The sequence below is a fragment of the Adiantum capillus-veneris genome, chromosome 2, assembly GCF_014529385.1.
Source record: "Adiantum capillus-veneris isolate H3 chromosome 2, ASM1452938v2, whole genome shotgun sequence".
Classification (NCBI taxonomy): domain Eukaryota; kingdom Viridiplantae; phylum Streptophyta; class Polypodiopsida; order Polypodiales; family Pteridaceae; genus Adiantum; species Adiantum capillus-veneris.
Window position 1 is genome coordinate 166,047,713 of NC_140932.1, and position 17,455 is coordinate 166,065,167.

At 44.6% G+C, this 17,455-nt stretch overlaps 1 pseudogene across 1 annotated transcript in view; it reads left to right on the forward strand.

Moving 5' to 3' along the window:
• The window catches only part of LOC147464011 (protein NDH-DEPENDENT CYCLIC ELECTRON FLOW 5-like), a 59,780-nt pseudogene that overhangs the window by 30,689 nt on the left and 11,636 nt on the right, over window positions 1-17,455 (forward strand). The window contains exon 2 of the transcript XR_015185556.1: window positions 849-1,337. The product of XR_015185556.1 is annotated as a protein NDH-DEPENDENT CYCLIC ELECTRON FLOW 5-like (transcript). The remainder of the gene's footprint in view (window positions 1-848; window positions 1,338-17,455) is intronic.

Consider the following 17,455-nt stretch of genomic DNA (forward strand, 5'->3'; position numbering starts at 1 on the left):
TAGGAGTTGGGGGGCTCAATGGCCGCTATAGTTCTTAAACGAAGCGTTTTCTGAGCCCTTGATGGGCTAGCCCACCCAATGATGGAGCATCAATAGAGCTAGTCGGCTGCAATTCCAAATTCCTCTTCGGGGTGACCTGTGGTCTTGTATGATAGAGCTGATCCAAGCCTGTGTTATCATTGTCTGCTTCACAAATGACCTCCTCCATCGTTGAGGATCACAAGCCAAAGACTTCTGATACCATGTCAGAATAGCGTGCGGAAGCATAGATGTGACACACATTCGGCACCGGACATGCACGAGAGAGAGAGAGAGAGAGAGAGAGAGAGAGAGAGAGAGAGAGAGAGAGAGAGAGAGAGAGAGAGAGAGAGAGAGCTCCAATCAACTCTGATCAGTTAGATACAAAGTAAGAGGCCCAAGGCCCTTATATATTTCCCACAGAAAGTTGCCCTATGCAACTCAAATAAATTATGTCAAATACATTGAGGCTCCCTTTAACAAGATTCTCCCCTTTTTTTCTTTTGTACTGTTTACCTTCTTGCTAGGGGAGATGTAGCACATTAGACAATTTCAAAACTCATAGAAGGATCTTTTCAACACAAAAAAATAAAAATAAAATAATATGAATTATTGCTGATGACTTTATATTGTTATTAAGTGGCAAAGACTATCATGTGAATCTCAAAGCTGCTCATAGGATGCAAATACTAGAGTTGTTCTATGTCTCAACTTAAAATTGTTTCATTGCGTGTGTGTTGCCATTATTCTTGCAGTCTGAGGGTTTCTACTGTGTTCTCTTCCTCTCTGGGTTAGTGATTTACAAAAGGTACATGGTTGAACCCATGCAGGTGACTCTAAGGTGTGCCAATGAAAATCGAGATGACTGTCACTTCAAGCTACATAACATTATTACCCTTACTAATCAAGGACTTGCATCTGCTCTTACGCTCACTAATAAGGACAGAAGACCTTTGAGGTTTACTGCTTCTGTCTCAACAGCATTCGCAATCAGGTCTTCGCAAGCAGTTTGTTGTGTCGGATTGGATGGTTGCGAGTATTTTAGTCCAAGTGAAGCTGCTCTAAAGGCTGCTCAAGGCAATCAAAATGGGTCTTTCTTTGAGAAGCTGAAAAGGTTTGTGGTCCCATTTCAGCAGGATAAATCTAAACAGTCCGAGACACCGAACGGCATAAGTGAGGTGCAAAAACACAGTGAAGGCAACTCAAATGAAGATCAGATGCACTGGTTTACGGAGAAACCTGGGGAAATTATTTCTGTCACCAATGGAGTACATAAAGTCTACTCCAATCCTCCAAATAAGATGCGAATAAGAGATGAGGTAAGAGTTTGATGTTTGTGGTACTGTCAAGGCTTCAGTACGGATTGACTCATGTACCTTTTGTTGGATGTATTGCAAATTCTTATGCTTTGTCTTTAGATTGGGCAAAGCAAAAGAGTTGCTTATTAGATAGTGTATCCATGTTACATATGAAAATCCTGAACAGATATATTATTGCATTGTTTTATTGAATCAAAGCATTGAAAAATTTGTTTTCACTCAACGTAGATAACTCTCGTCAATATCAGTGATCTCCATTTGCTTGAAGTGTATGTTTAATTATCAAAGCTTGTGTGTTTCTGTTTATGATGGTCAGAAATAGAGCTCAAGCTTTCATAAGCTATGATATGTACAAAGTTTAGGCTTTTTAGACCAGTGTGAGTTTGTGCAAGGTACACAATGCAGATCAGGCAGCTATTATACCGATATCTGTTTAGTGTATCAGTTATGCCATTTGGGGCATACCATTGGATGTAAGAACACCTTGAAGAGACAGAATTGTTGTATAAGTGATTTTACTCATGGCAATGTGGTGTGCTAGTGTTCTAGGGTCCTGTTTCTTGTGGGTGTATCGCCCATCCCCTAGAAATGGAGTTAGAATAGTAGTGTAATTCATTGCTAGCCACCTTATCTGTGTTTCCATCACCCCTATTGGGGCATTTTCTCTTGGACTTCATTGCTCTTTGACATCTTGGCTCGGCTTTATAGGCAAAATAGTATTTTAAAGATGCTTAGTCTGCCTTTTGCTGAATTGTGGGGCACAAGTAAGGCTCTAGGGATGGAACTCCGATGTTCCATGTGGACTCTCCTCTTCTGTCTCTCTCTATCCAAGTTCTGTTATTTGCAATTTTTATTTGTGTGTTGCGATTGATTTCTCGCTTGGAGTGTCCAAGCCTGTAACAGTGATATCAAAGCTCAGACGATTCTTCTTCTCTGAAGGATCCGATCCTTTTCTGCAGCACATGGGTTCTTGCAATGAATCCGATAGAGACAACACTCCTCTAACTCTTAGTCTACAGGGAGATGAAGAAAAGCAAAGTCCCAGCACGGGATTTCACGAGATTGTGACAAACACTAACCTTATATGTTGGTTTCCTTCCTTTGATTTTTATTTAATTTTTGGGACTCTTTTTGAAATCACTATACCCGAACATTGCATGGCCAGTGTGAAACGATTGATGGCCGAGAGTTTCACCCGCAAGAGTCAAGGCTAGGCAGCCACGAGACGACTGAGCCGATCAACACTGAAATCTGACTAGTAAAAGGGAGGCTAGGCTCAGTTAGTCATTTGGGGCCCTTGGCGAGACTTCGTAAGTTGGTGGGTACTAGGAATTTAAACCAAATGGACAAAATGGACACTTGGCAGTCTGTGAGCCATTTTCACGGACACCTCAGCAAGGGGAGCGGCCAAAATCGATTTCAACAAGAGAAGAGGTTGATTTAAGTTCATTGTGAGCTATTGTGTATGTGTGAGTAGAGTGTGCAGGTGATCACAACTTTAATGGAAAGCTTGGCTTCTCCTCTGTCTTATGTAGCACAACGATTCCGCTCTCGTGCACCTCTCTCCCGTTTTGAATACAGAATCGTGATGCCGAGCTCAAGGGCTATTCATCTGGCGAAATTTATGCTTGATTACCGAGGCAAGAGCCTCTTGCACAGGTATCGGATTAGCTAACTGCTAATCTAGAGCAAGTACAGGTTGATTTAGAGAGATTTCTCGCAAGAAATCTCATTTAAATCAAAGAGCAAGTATCCCTACACCTGCAGGATCTCAATGGCTACCTACAGGTGCGTTCGGCACGCAAAACGTAGCTCAAAACAGAGAATTATAGGTTGCTGTAATTTTTGCAGGCTTAGGGTTTTGACCCTTTTTTATGCCTAAAAGTCCAAGGAGCTTCGGGGAAGCTAGGGAACTGCTAAATAGGTGTTCTAGTGCATTTCAAAGGCTAAAAACAGAGAATTTAGCGTGCTGTATTTTCTCGCCAGGTTTGTAAAAGCGCTCTAATGTGCGTAGAAAGGCATTTGCTACATGGCGATTTTGTCTCTGAAGCCTTCTATTGTCGTTATGCTGCCGAAATTTGACTAGAGTAGGAAATTTGCAGCCCAATAAAAGTGGGACAGCTTGTAGAAGATTACAGGTTTTCCTCCAAGTTCAATTGGAATAAAGAAATACCAAAAGGGGCGCCAAGCTTTGGGGCCAACAAGGTGTCATTGTCTACTTAGGAGCACTATAGCTACCAAGTTGTGGATTCCAGTCACGCTATTCGTGAAATTACTTTGTGTCATAAAGTACAGGTAAAGTTAAACACGTATAGATTGGGTGAAAGCCTAATTTTACCGCCCTTTAGTAAGGTTACAGGCCGGTTTCATGGTTCCCATCACGTTCCCCAGGCACCAACCTGCGTGGTTCGAAGGTTTTCTAGCATACAACGGAACGCTGCCCCAGACAACGGCCTACGTTGTTCCGAGGTTTTCAAACATAGAACGAAACGCTCCCCAAGCATCGGCCTACGTCGTTCCGAGGTTCAAACAATACCAAAACAGTATTTTCACTTCTCCACCCGGGAGTAAAATCATGAATCAATGGTAGTAAAACCAAAGTCAAACATTTCAAATTGGTACCAAAACATGTTCAAAACCGATACCATCCATTTCAAACAAATTCCAACAAGATCACCAAACAAGTTCTCAAACATTTTTCAAACTTAAAAAGCATTCTCAACATCAATCGAGCTCAAAAAGTCGAATGACTTTCCATCCTAAAACCTGCACCAAAAATTAGGGTTAGGTTCATTCCATAAGGTCGTAGCCGAGCACAGCATGGTCCATCAGCTCTTGGACAGACAGTGTTTTCTTTGGCGGCGATGGTAGTCCCAAGATAGCAATCACACTGGACCTCCAAGGTCATCTGCTCGTGAAGAGACATCTACAAAGAGATGTGGAGGAATTTTAAGTTATAATCTGCTAGGGTTTCCATGGCAAGCATTTCAGGATATCCCACTCTGCCAGAAGTTGCACTCCAAAGGAAGATGTCAGAAACCATATAACTTTGGGCAAAGTTTTTCTTGAAAGCTTGCCAAGTCCTTGGAAGTGTGCATCTTGGTAGCCATAGACATCAACATCTGCTTGGCACTGCTTTTGAGAAAAATAGTGACTCGAAACAAATCTTAAGTCCTCTTGCAAGTGATGTTTTTGGCTTATGCCCTGTAAGACATGAGCGGTGAAGACGGAAGCGCGCCTGATGTGCGATTTATGAAGGGTGGGAGTGGCGAATAAGTGCGGGGTCGAGGGCCGAAGATACTTCAAATAAATATAAGCCCGGGGTCGGGGGCCGAAGATACTTAAAATAAAATTCCATCAGTCTTTGGTTTTCTTTGTCTCCTCTTTGGTAGGACCGGGATGCTTTCAGAGAAGCACATGACTGATGCTCTAATACCGTTGTCACAAGACGGGCACCGTGTGCCAATAGAAAAGAACAGATTGAACAACTTTAAGCACTACAAATAACAACTGAACTGAAAAAGAGAGACGACACGCGACATGGAGTGGCGGAATTCCACCCCAGAGAGTATTGGCCCCAAACCTTGGCGCCCCTTTCAGTATTTCTTTATATCGCATCAACTCAGTACAAGCCGGTACTCCAGACTTTGCACCTTCTCTAGGAGGCATGCCAAAGAATGAGCCCTTAGCACATATTTAAAGGCCTTTGGCCTATGAAAAGCAGTTTACATGAAAAGCCTTCAAACTCAAAAAGCTTCTGGTTCAAAAGCAATGCCAAAAGGCTGCCATCGTAAATCACGGAAATCCGTACATTTGCCACGTCAAGAGTCAGCGCAAAACGTGGAGATCCGTACAGTCTGCCACGTCATCAACCATCAAAAAATCTGCAGTGTTCGTACAACTGCCACGTCATCAGCTCATGCGCAAGCCTTTGTGTTAGGTCCTGCTTTATTTTAATCCGTTATGTCACTTGGGGCCCCCTCGGACGGGGTCCCCATAAGTTGGTAGGACTTCTTCTTCTGTTACTTGTTTTTCTTAGGGTATAGGCCCCTTGGCCGGCATCTGCAAGTTGGCTCCATTCTTCAAGGCTTTGACACGTCAGCAGTTCGGGACAGCTTCTTGATCTTTCACTTTGCCCCAAGCTCGGCAAAGTTCTTTACTTTCATCAATCGTGCTTGGGTGAGTATCCATGCAATTTGGAACCAGTCCTGCTTTCATCTTGCCTTTTCTACCATGTTCCTCAGTTGCTCTTGAACTCTCTGACCTGTCTTCATTCTGTTCTTGCTGTGCCTTTTTAGGGCACTTCGTGGAGACGTGCCCATGTTCCCCGCATCCAAAACACTTCCCCTCTTTGATGTAGTTGGCCCTCTCTCAAAGAGTGAGTCGGGGTCGTGAATCCTTGTCTTTCTTTTCTTGGGAACTCTTCCTCTTTCTACTTACATTATTAGAAGTCTGTTGGGTTCTCCGATCTCATCAGTGGGGTAAGTCAGATTGCTCGAATGTGTGGCAAAACCCCGTTTCGGATGACCCATCAATTCTTGAATAGAATTTGACTTTTGTTCCAAGCAGTAGTCTCGGATCTGTGTAGGAAGTTCGCAGCAAAACCGCTCAATCTGTTCTTTGAACGAGACCTTCTTAAATGAAGAGGCTGGTAGAAAAGAGCTCCGAAATCTATCGCAATAAGCGTCCAAAGAATCTCCCTTGGTCATTCGAAGATGATTTCAAGCAGTTCGTATATCTCGTTCATACTCCCGAGTCAGCCAAGAAGAAATTAAAAGCCTCTTAAACTTCAACCATTTAACTGGAGCTTCCTTTCTCAATAGAAGGGTGGACCACCATGTTCGAGCATTTCCCTTGAAGAAAGATGTAGCCCTCCGAATCTTGGAGTGCTTTGAGTAATGCCCTCTAGAGAAAGCTATATCAAACTGCTGTATGAAGGCCAAAGCCCTTGGGAGCATCTCGAAATCCAGAAAAAGAGTCAAACTTAATTGATTGTCCACCTTCTTTGAATTCTCTTACTTTCTTGCTTTTATCTTCGAGGAAGTCATATTGGTTGGCTTTATGGAAATGCTTCTTCTTTGCATAAAACATGTGATCGTCGGAGTCCAAACTGTCTGAGGAGGAGTCCCCTATAGGACTGTCAAAAACTGGGCGAAATTTACGCTTCTTCGCCTTTTTCTTGCCCTTTTCAAAGCTTTGCTTTTTGCTTCGCTTTTTGCCTTTTCTGTCTTCTTCGCTCAAGTCAGGAGAGCTAGGACTGTCAGAAGAAGAAGAACCTGGGTAGTCCTTCAAATCGTACATGCTTCTTCTGCTTTCTCGCCGATGCAAAAGAAGATTGATGACCCAAACAACCCGGAAGTCCATTCCTTTCTTATGCTTTTTATCGTGCTTTTTGGATTTTTTGTTTGCGTCCAAAAGTCGGTAATCTGTGTGTGAACCACCTCTTCTAATTCTTGCTTTGTAAACATCCTTGGAGAAGGAGGTTTCTTGAGTGCCTGTTTGATGGGTGGCTTTGTGGCCTTCTGCCACCACTGGGTGTGTACTTCTGCGAGGGATTGTTGGGGCAAAATTTTGCAAATTTTGGATCCTTCGCAATTTTAATCATCTGCTTTGTTGCCTCGTCAACCAATTGTCGATGTCCCATCTTTTCAATCTCGAACTGAGTAGGCCGTACTCTTCCTCTGATTGCTCATAGAATCTTCTCCGTGATCTTCTCCCGCATTCGCAGATGCAGAAGAAGTCGATTGATTTCTGTTGGAATCCACAAGTGCCGCAAGTAAAGGATCGGATTTTCCGGTAGAAGAGAAATTGGCCGCGCTTTGATACCACTGTAACAAACTTGGACACATCAAGTCAAGATTCTACCGCGACATAACAGAGATCACTTCGAGACAATTTACAATCCACAATTAGGTCGACACGGCCAGGCGTAGTTCCGTGCCAAGAGGTATTGGTCCCAAAGACCCCCTTTCCATATTTCTTTTTGTATTAATCTGTGTTCAAAGTACAAGAGAGTGGGTAGGTGCTCACTCTCAGACTCTGCGTCCAAATGCTCTGAGAAGTGAGGCCTTGCCCACTTATTTGAAGGTAAGGGATGCCCAAAAGCAAAGCCCCAAAAGCACTAACTCAAAAGGAGTTAGTGTTCAAAAGCAACTTGGCGTCAAAGTCTGCAAAAAGCTGTCAGTGCAATTTCCGGCAGGCCGTACGAACAGTCAGCGCGAATTGCGGAGATCCATACAGTCAGCGCTATATGTGGGATTCTGTACGCCAGCCATTTGCTTTAAGTTCCTTGTGTCCTTAGGGGTCCCCTCGTCACTTAGCCATAAGTTAGGACAACTTAGGGAGGTACCACGTCACCAGTTTGTGACAACTCGCCTGCTTGATCACTTAGAATACCTTTCCTAGTGATATGACTTCAAATTTGGCCATGACTTGATCGCTTCAACTTTTGCAAGATCCATTCTGACACCATCCTTTGAGACAATGTGTCCCAGAAAGTGAATCTCTTCCAGAAAAAACTCACTTTTCTTTGCATTGATGAACAACCTATGACTACGTAGCTCTTTGAACACAATGGCCAAGTGATGCCTATGCTCCTCTTCATTCTTTGAGTAGACTATCATGTCATCAAAGAATGTACCAACAAACTGCTGGTGTGGACGGAAAATTCTGTCCATCATCCTATTGAACGTAGCAGGAGCATTTGTGAGACCAAAGGGCATCACTAAAAATTTGTAAAGGCCAAACGTTGTTCTAAAAGCAGTCTTGTGCACATCCTCTGATCTAATGCGGATCTGATGGTACCCACTCTTTAGATCTATCCTGCTAAACATAGCTGCTCCTTCTAATTTGTCCATAATATCATCAATTCTAGGTATAGGGAACCTATTCTTGATGGTATTCTTGTTCAGTGCACGGTAGTCGATGCACATACGCCATGAGCCATCCTTTTTCTGCACCAACAACACTGGAGAACAGAATGGAGATGAACTGGGCTGAATCAGCCCCTTTTCTAACAACTCCTGTACTTGGCCCATTATCTCTTTCTGCTGAGCTGCACTAACCCTGTACGGAGGCTTATTTGGTGGGCTACTGCCTGGCACCAAATCTATCGCATGGTCCTCGGGTCTCTCTGGCGGTAATTGAGACGGTAATGAATCGGAAAAAACAGTCACTATACTGTTGTAAAAACATTGACCTTTCTTTATCTAGCACAGATAAATTTGATTCATCACAATCTGACACTTCACGTGCAAAAACCAAGTACGCAGAAAGATGCTTTTTCATTACAGAAGTAATAGCAGAAGCTGATACAGTAGGAATAGACTCCCCTTTAAGCTTTATATCCAGAATGTGAGTCTTTCCCCTGCTCTGTACAGTGATCTTTTTGTTGTAGGCATCCATGATTCTCTGTACACGAAACAACCAAGGAATACCTAACAACACATCACATCCGTCCAGTGGCATGATGTAAAATTCTTCAGCATCTACATAGGACTGGATATGTAGACGCAACTTTCCAATGATGGGTGTCACACAGCCTCTGTATGGCCAGGACATGCCAAACTTGCCTCTGCTGTATACCCCATCTCTTCAGGTCTGATTCCCAACTTTGAAGCCAATTCTGGGAAATAAAGTTGGCTTTGGCACCTGGATCAAAGAAGATAAGCACTGTTTGATCCCTGACCTTTCCCCATGCTCTGCAAAGCTCACTTGCATCTGAATTTGGCTTGTCGCCCACCATATCTGGCACTAGACCGGCCATGGGCTTCTTTCCTTTCCTGTCTTCCTTGTCATCAGAATCAGCTGGCCTTTTCTTTGTAGGACAATAGTAAGCAATGTGGCCAGGCTGCTCACATATAAAGCATTTGTTCTCTGTCCTCAGGACCTTCTTTTGCTCTTCAGACTTGCGAGGAAAACGTCTTTTCCATTTCTTCGCTGGTCCCTTTTCTGATTCAGCCGAAGCTTTATCTTTCCCTGCGTTGGCTGACTCCTGAGTCCCTTTAGGAGCCTCATTGGGAACGTGCTTCTTGGCTGAAATTTTTCTTGCCTGATCCTGCCTTGACGCCAGTGTTAAATTCACAATCTTCTCCCTTGAGCAAACCATTGCCAGTGTTTGCTTTCATGACATCTGCTTCGAAATCATCAGATAACCATGCTGCTGCAAAAATCTGCTTGAAGTAAATCCATGTGGACGGAGCTTGCCCTTGAAGCAATAAAGTTGTCCACCATTGTCCCGCATTCCCTGTCAAGAAAGTGGCTGCCTTGCGGACCTTTGAAGCCTCTGTAAAGTTTCCCCCTGCATAGGCCTTGTCAAACTGCTGGAGGAATGAAAGAGCCTTCTTCCTGTCATCAAACCCTGTAAAGGTCGTGAATGTCACACCTTTGCCACCTTCTTTGTACGGAGTTGGCCTCTCCAGCGGCGTTAAATTGTCATATGGAAGTGACTGAAACATGGGAACACTATTAGGGTTCATCTGTGTTCCTTGGCCGCTATTAACTTGACCTGGAAATGCCATATTTGGCTGCTGATTTGTAATTCCAGCCATACCAAAATTTGCTTGTGGCATCCCAAATTGGCCTTGAGTGCTCTCAAAACCCTGGTTGCATACCCATGACACTGTACATGGGGTTAGGCATCATCATTTGAGCACCCCCAAACACTGTTCCTGGCGTGTAAAATTGATTTCCAGGTGCATGACCAGCCATGCTCTGGAATACCGATCCACCTCCAAAATAGCCAGGGTGTACTGAAGGTGGTGGGAAGACCTGTTGCATAGCCTGTAGGTTGCTTCCCTGCCCATTAGAACCAGCTATAGGCTGCTGAAAAGTGGCGGGCTGAACTGGTACAGCTTGAAAGACTGGCATCTCAGCCACCTGTTCTTGCACCTTAGGCATAGGTTGTGGAGACTGCATGTTCTCAGTCAAGTGTACAGGTGTTTCCATTGACTCTGCGGTATGAATCACCTGTGCTCGAGCCTTAACAGGCTTTTGAATATGATCCAGTGACCCAACTTGCTGAGACGGAACAGGAGGTTGTAGAAAGGCTAAAAACCTCGGATTCTGCATTACTTGTGTGAACATAGCCACAGCAGTAGCCAACTGGGTCCTGAATATATCGTCATCTGTCTGTGGTGGTCTTGAGGACTCACCCACTTCATGTGTCTGTTGACCCTGTGAAGAGGAAACCTCTTCACTCACATCATCTGGTCTGTCAGCCATAATTGCAATTCCCTGTGTCTGGTCTATGATCCCCTGTGTCTTGAGGCCCAAAACTGACCAAGGCTCACTTCTATGGGAAAAAGTGATTGCTTCACCTTTACATGCTCTTCAAAAGAAGGCAGTCACCTTTAGATGGACACAAAAAGAGATTTCAGCTTTTAATCTCTTAAAGGAAAAGATGCCTTCGGATCTAGTCATTGTGTTGCCAGATCTTAGGAAGTCATTTGTGGTCCAGTGTGATGCCTGCGGTAGTAGCATTGGTGCAGTGCTAATGCAAGATGGCAGGGTAGATGGCAGGGTAGTAGCCTAGGAGAGCAGTCATTTTGCATGGGCCAGAGTGACCATGCAGGTTCTATGAGAAAGAGTTACTGGCTGTGATTCATGCGCTCTTAAGTTGGAAACACTACCTGCTAGGTGCAGATTTCGTTGTCCAAACGGATCATCAGACCTTGCGATACTTCTTGACACAGACAAAGTTATCTGAGAAGCATATGTGATGGGCAAATATTTTGTCCATGTTCCATTTTCAGATTGTGCATGTGGAAGGCAAGAAGAACGTTGTGGCTGATGCCTTGTCAAGGAAGCCACAAATTTCAGCTGTGTCGATTCCTTATCATCATGAACTTGATGATATGAGAGAACAGTATGCAAATGATGAAGATTTTGCAAGGGTCTTCGAGCAACTAATGGATGGACAACGTCATGAACACTATCTTCTCAAAGATGGGTTCATGATGATGCATGGCAGATTGTGTGTCACAAAGCCATTGCGACGCAAAGTTATGGAAGAGAGTCATGTCCCACCGTATGCAGGGCATCGTGGTATTGATGCTACAGTTAAAGCGGTTGAGACATTCTTCTACTGGCCTACATTGAGAAGAGATGTGGATGCCTTTGTGCGAGAATGCCTAATATGCCAAAAGGTCAAGTTTGACAGGCAAAAGGCACCAGGGTTATTGCAACCACTACCTATTCCAGATAAACCATGGGAAAGTATTGCTATGGATTTTATCTTTGATCTTCCGAGAACGCAGACAGGAAACGATGGTATTTGGACCATTATTTGCAGATTCAGCAAACAGGCTCATTTTATTCCTGTCAGGAAGAAGATAAAGCCAGATCAGATGGCACGCTTGTTTATGAGCAATATTTTCAAGTATCATGGCATGCCACAGTCGATTGTTAGCGACCGTGATCCACGCATGACAAGTTTGTTCTGGAGAGGCTTGTTTGAGAATATGGGCACCACGCTCAAATTCTCTTCGTCATTTCATCCTCAAACAGATGGGCAGTCAAAAGAGGCAAATTCTACTGTCCTAGATCTGCTGAAGTGTTATGTGTCAGAGCATAAAGGAAAGTGGGAGCAGTATTTGCCATTGGTGGAGTATGCATACAATAATACAGTGCATTCATCAACTGGCAAGGCACCCTTTGAGATAGTTGAAGGTGGCAAGAAAGTTCCTCCCATACTGCATACAAAGGACAAGATATTTGAAGCAGATAAGTATGTTCAAGACATGGATGAAATGTACAAGAAGGTCAAAGTGGCCTTAGAAAGGACTCAGGCAAAGCAAAAGAAAGCAGCTGATCGTCACCGTCGTGAAGTGGTATATTCACTTGGTGATTGGGTGCTTTTACGCTTTGAAAAGGCAAGGTTAAAGAAGATGAAGGGCAAGGAAAGACTGTTTCCAAAGCTCAGCATGCGTTACTATGGGCCTTTTCAAGTGTGCGACATAATCAGTGATGTTGCATATAGGCTGAAATTGCCTGACAGTTGGAAGATTCACAATGCGTTTCATGTGAGTCTTCTCAGACCCTATGTGGGTGATGTGCCAGAAGATATACCAGCTGAAGATCAGCCGGAAGTCAAGGAACTTGACGAGATCTTGGTCCCTGAACAGATTTTGGCACACAAAGAAAGGAAAGTGAAAGGCAAGGTTGCTAGGCGTTACTTGGTAAAGTTCAGAAACTATCCACCAATGGATGCTAAGTGGATGGAAGAAGGTGAACTTGCAGAGTCACCAACTGTGTTATCACTTTACCTTGAAGCCTTCGATTTGCAACCTACCTTGATCCCATGAGTTTCAAGGCTAAATGGATTGTCAGTGTGACAATGGCTTCTGAAACAAATGATGTACATGGTATTTAAAGTGAGCTCAAATGAAATACCTGTTACATGAATGTTAGAGCTGTACAGATTGTCAGTTTGGCAATTGCTCTTATGGAATGTCCAAAAGTTTGGTTAGTGCTATAGAAGTGAGTATTTCTTGTCAGTTTGTCAAGGATACAGTGATTGCTTCTATTGAAGAGTACATGTGTAACTGCATTCTTAAACTGTCGGTTTGGGTATGCTCAAAAGTGTTACGGGATCCAACGTGTACTATAAGACAGTGGCAAAATGTGCAGCTACCATTTTGTCATTGGAAAGTTAGTGACTCAAAGCAATGGCAGAGTGCGAAGCTACCACTATGTCATTGGGACAGGGTTCACACGCAGGCAATACATGAGTCGACAAGGTGTTGAATACACTAGGGTTGACAGTAAGCATGTATGTGTCGTATATGTGTCGATAGGTGTTGAATACATCAGTGTTGACAATAAGCATGTACGACATAGATGCAAACGAGGACGTTTGAGATTTCAAGAGGGGTATGTCACCAGCGTGTGACTACTATCTATCCTTTTTGTTGATTTCTTTCTTATTATCTATTTACTTTCACTTTTTGGAAACACCCCTCGAGAAATCTAACTGCCCTGCATTGCATAGCTAGTGTGGAACTGTCCAGAGGGAGTCCAGGCCTAAGGGCAAGAGAGCACTAAGGTTGGACAAGGACTATGGTTAGCCAAAGTGGGGTCATTGACTAGCCAAAGTGGAATCCTTTGCTACAGAGGCTACATTTCAGTTCTGGATGTGGCCGCAGTGTACAAAGAGGGTCGGATGACCGAGAAAGATACAATGGAAGCATCTCCTAAAATTTAGGGAACTGCTATTTTGGGACATGAAAATGTGTTGACGTCATTACCTCCGGAATGACAAGGGGAACATTTTCTTACTCTGCCGTGAAGTCAACTGGGCAACCGGTTGGGATATTTTTAGACGGCAACCCCGAAACGGGAAAATGCTTATAAATGTGCCAAGTGGCACCTTCTGGTGCACTTTCCTCATGCAAGAGAAGGGGGCGCTGAATTTGAAGAGAAAAGAGCCTCATTTTCAGTTTTGTCACAGGTTAAGAGCTATGGAGTGCTTGCTTTCCCTCTTATGCACAGTGCGGTGCCAGGAGTGATGCCCTGCACGCCACGCACTGCCCTCTCTCTCCCTTTGGCAGTATGTTATGCCCCTCTAGTGGGCTCTTCATTTGACCAATGTACAGTTGTGTGGGTTCATGCGCGATTGCCGAGGCAAGAGCCTCTTGCACAGGTACTGGATTAGCTAGCGGCTAATCCCCCCGCAGGTACAGGTGAATTCGGAGAGGTTTCATGCCAGAAATCTCGTCCGATTCAAAGGGCAAGTAGCCCTACAGGTGCGGGAGCTCGAGGACTTGCTATGGATGCGACCGGCACGCGAAACGGAGCCCAAAACAGTAAATTACAGCCTGCTGTGTATTTTTGCAGGTTTAGGGTTTTGGCCCTAAACGGACCCTAATACCCCCAGGAGGTTCGGGGATGCAAGGGGACCGTTGTACAGGTGATCTGGCGCATTTTCAGGGCTGAAAACAGAGAATTCAGCGTGCTGCAGATTCTCGCCAGGTTTTGCAAAGTGCCCGTATGCGTCGGGAAAGTCAGTCAATGCGTGGGAATACTGACTGTGAAGGGTTCTAGTACAGTTATGCTGCCGAAATCAGGCTGGAACAGTGGAAATTCAGCCGAGTTTGTGCGGGGCAGCTTGTAGGGAACCACAACGTTTATTCCCTCTTTTGAACAATAAAGAAATATCGAAAGGGGCACCTAAGTTAGGGGCCAATCTGGTGTCCGTCTACTCATACAGGTGCAATCTAGCAGCCTGTATCCCTCTCCCCTTTGTTGTGTCTTGAAAAAGTACAGGTAAAATAGACGACTAATAATGGGTGAAAGCTAAATCAAGGTTTAAAGTAAAGTCTACCGCCCTTTTTGTCACCAGCGTGTGACTACTATCTATCTTTTTTGTTGATTTCTTTCTTATTATCTATTTACTTTCACTTTTTGGAAACACCCCTCGGGAAATCTAACTGCCCTGCATTGCATAGCTAGTGTGGAACTGTCCAGAGGGAGTCCAGGCCTAAGGGCAAGAGAGCACTAAGGTTGGACAAGGACTATGGTTAGCCAAAGTGGGGTCATTGACTAGCCAAAGTGGAATCCTTTGCTACAGAGGCTACATTTCAGTTCTGGATGTGGCCGCAGTGTACAAAGAGGGTCGGATGACCTAGAAACATACAATGGCAGCATCTCCTAAAATTTAGGGAACTGCTATTTTGGGACCTGAAAATGTGTTGACGTCATTACCTCCGGAATGACAAGGGGAACATTTTCTTACTCTGCCGAGAAGTCAATTGGGCAACCGGTTGGGATATTTTTAGACGGCAACCCCGAAACGGGAAAATGCTTATAAATGTGCCAAGTGGCACCTTCTGGTGCACTTTCCTCATGCAAGAGAAGGGGGCGCTGAATTTGAAGAGAAAAGAGCCTCATTTTCAGTTTTGTCACAGGTTAAGAGCTATGGAGTGCTTGCTTTCCCTCTTATGCACAGTGCGGTGCTAGGAGTGATGCCCTGCACGCTACGCACTGCCCTCTCTCTCCCCTTTGGCAGTATGTTATGCCCCTCTAGTGGGCTCTTCATTTGACCAATGTACAGTTGTGTGGGTTCATGCGCGATTGCCGAGGCAAGAGCCTCTTGCACAGGTACTGTATTAGCTAGCGGCTAATCCCCCCAGGAGGTTCGGGGATGCAAGGGGACAGCTGTACAGGTGATCTGGCGCATTTTCAGGGCTGAAACCAGAGAATTCAGCATGCTGCAGATTCTCGCCAGGTTTTGCAAAGTGTCCGTATGCGTCGGGAAAGTCAGTCAATGCGTGGGAATACTGACTGTGAAGGGTTCTAGTACAGTTATGCTGCCGAAATCAGGCTGGAACAGTGGAAATTCAGCCGAGTTTGTGCGGGGCAGCTTGTAGGGAACCACAACGTTTATTCCCTCTTTTGAACAATAAAGAAATACCGAAAGGGGCGCCTAAGTTAGGGGCCAATCTGGTGTCCGTCTACTCATACAGGTGCAATCTAGCAGCCTGTATCCCTCTCCCCTTTGTTTTGTCTTGAAAAAGTACAGGTAAAATAGACGACTAATAATGGGTGAAAGCTAAATCAAGGTTTAGAGTAAAGTCTACCGCCCTTTTTGGATTGAATAGGCCGGTTTCATGGTTCCATCGACGGGATTAAATCATTTTTTCCCATAGAAGTGAGCCTTGGTCAGTTTTGGGCTTCAAGACACAGGGGATCATAGACCAGACACAGGGAATTGCAATTATGGCTGACAGACCAGATGATGTGAGTGAAGAGGTTTCCTCTTCACATGGTCAACAGACACATGAAGTGGGTGAGTCCTCAAGACCACCACAGACAGATGACGATATATTCAGGACCCAGTTGGCTACTGCTGTGGCTATGTTCACACAAGTAATGCAGAATCCGAGGTTTTTAGCCTTTCTGCAACCTCCTGTTCCGTCTCAGCAAGTTGGGTCACTGGATCATATTCAAAAGCCTGTTAAGGCTCGAGCACAGGTGATTCATACCGCAGAGTCAATGGAAACACCTGTACACTTGACGGAGAACATGCAGTCTCCACAACCTATGCCTAAGGTGCAAGAATAGGTGGCTGAGATGCCAATCTTTCAAGCTGTACCAATTCAGCCCGCCACTTTTCAGCAGCCTATAGCTGGTTCTAATGGGCAGGGAAGCAACCTACAGGCTATGCAACAGGTCTTCCCACCACCTTCAGTACACCCTGGCTATTTTGGAGGTGGATCGGTATTCCAGAGCATGGCTGGTCATGCACCTGGAAATCAATTTTACACGCCAGGAACAGTGTTTGGGGGTGCTCAAACGATGATGCCTAACCCCATGTACAGTGTCATGGGTATGCAACCAGGGTTTTGAGAGCACTCAAGGCCAATTTGGGATGCCACAAGCAAATTTTGGTATGGCTGGAATTACAAATCAGCAGCCAAATATGGCATTTCCAGGTCAAGTTAATAGCGGCCAAGGAACACAGATGAACCCTAATAGTGTTCCCATGTTTCAGTCACTTCCATATGACAATTTAACGCCGCTGGAGAGGCCAACTCCGTACAAAGAAGGTGGCAAAGGTGTGACATTCACGACCTTTACAGGGTTTGATGACAGGAAGAAGGCTCTTTCATTCCTCCAGCAATTTGACAAGGCCTATGCAGGGGGAAACTTTACAGAGGCTTCAAAGGTCCACAAGGCAGCCACTTTCTTGACAGGGAATGCGGGACAATGGTGGACAACTTTATTGCTTCAAGGGCAAGCTCCGTCCACATGGATTTACTTCAAGCAGATTTTTGCAGCAGCATGGTTATCTGATGATTTCGAAGCAGATGTCATGACAGAATGGCACCAGCTAAATGCTGCCACTTGCAGAAATCTGGATGATTACAATCGGAAGTTTTGGAAAGCTCTACTTCCAGTAACTTCCTATAGGTTTGTGCCATTGACAGAACAGATTGAAAAATACTGTTGTGGCCTACCCAAAGGATGAGAAAATACTGCACGAAGACAAAAGTCACTACTTTGACGCAGCTCATCGAGGTAGCAAACACTGGCAATGGTTTGCTCAAGGGAGAAGATTGTGAATTTAACACTGGCGTCAAGGCAGGATCAGGCAAGAAAAATTCAGCCAAGAAGCACGT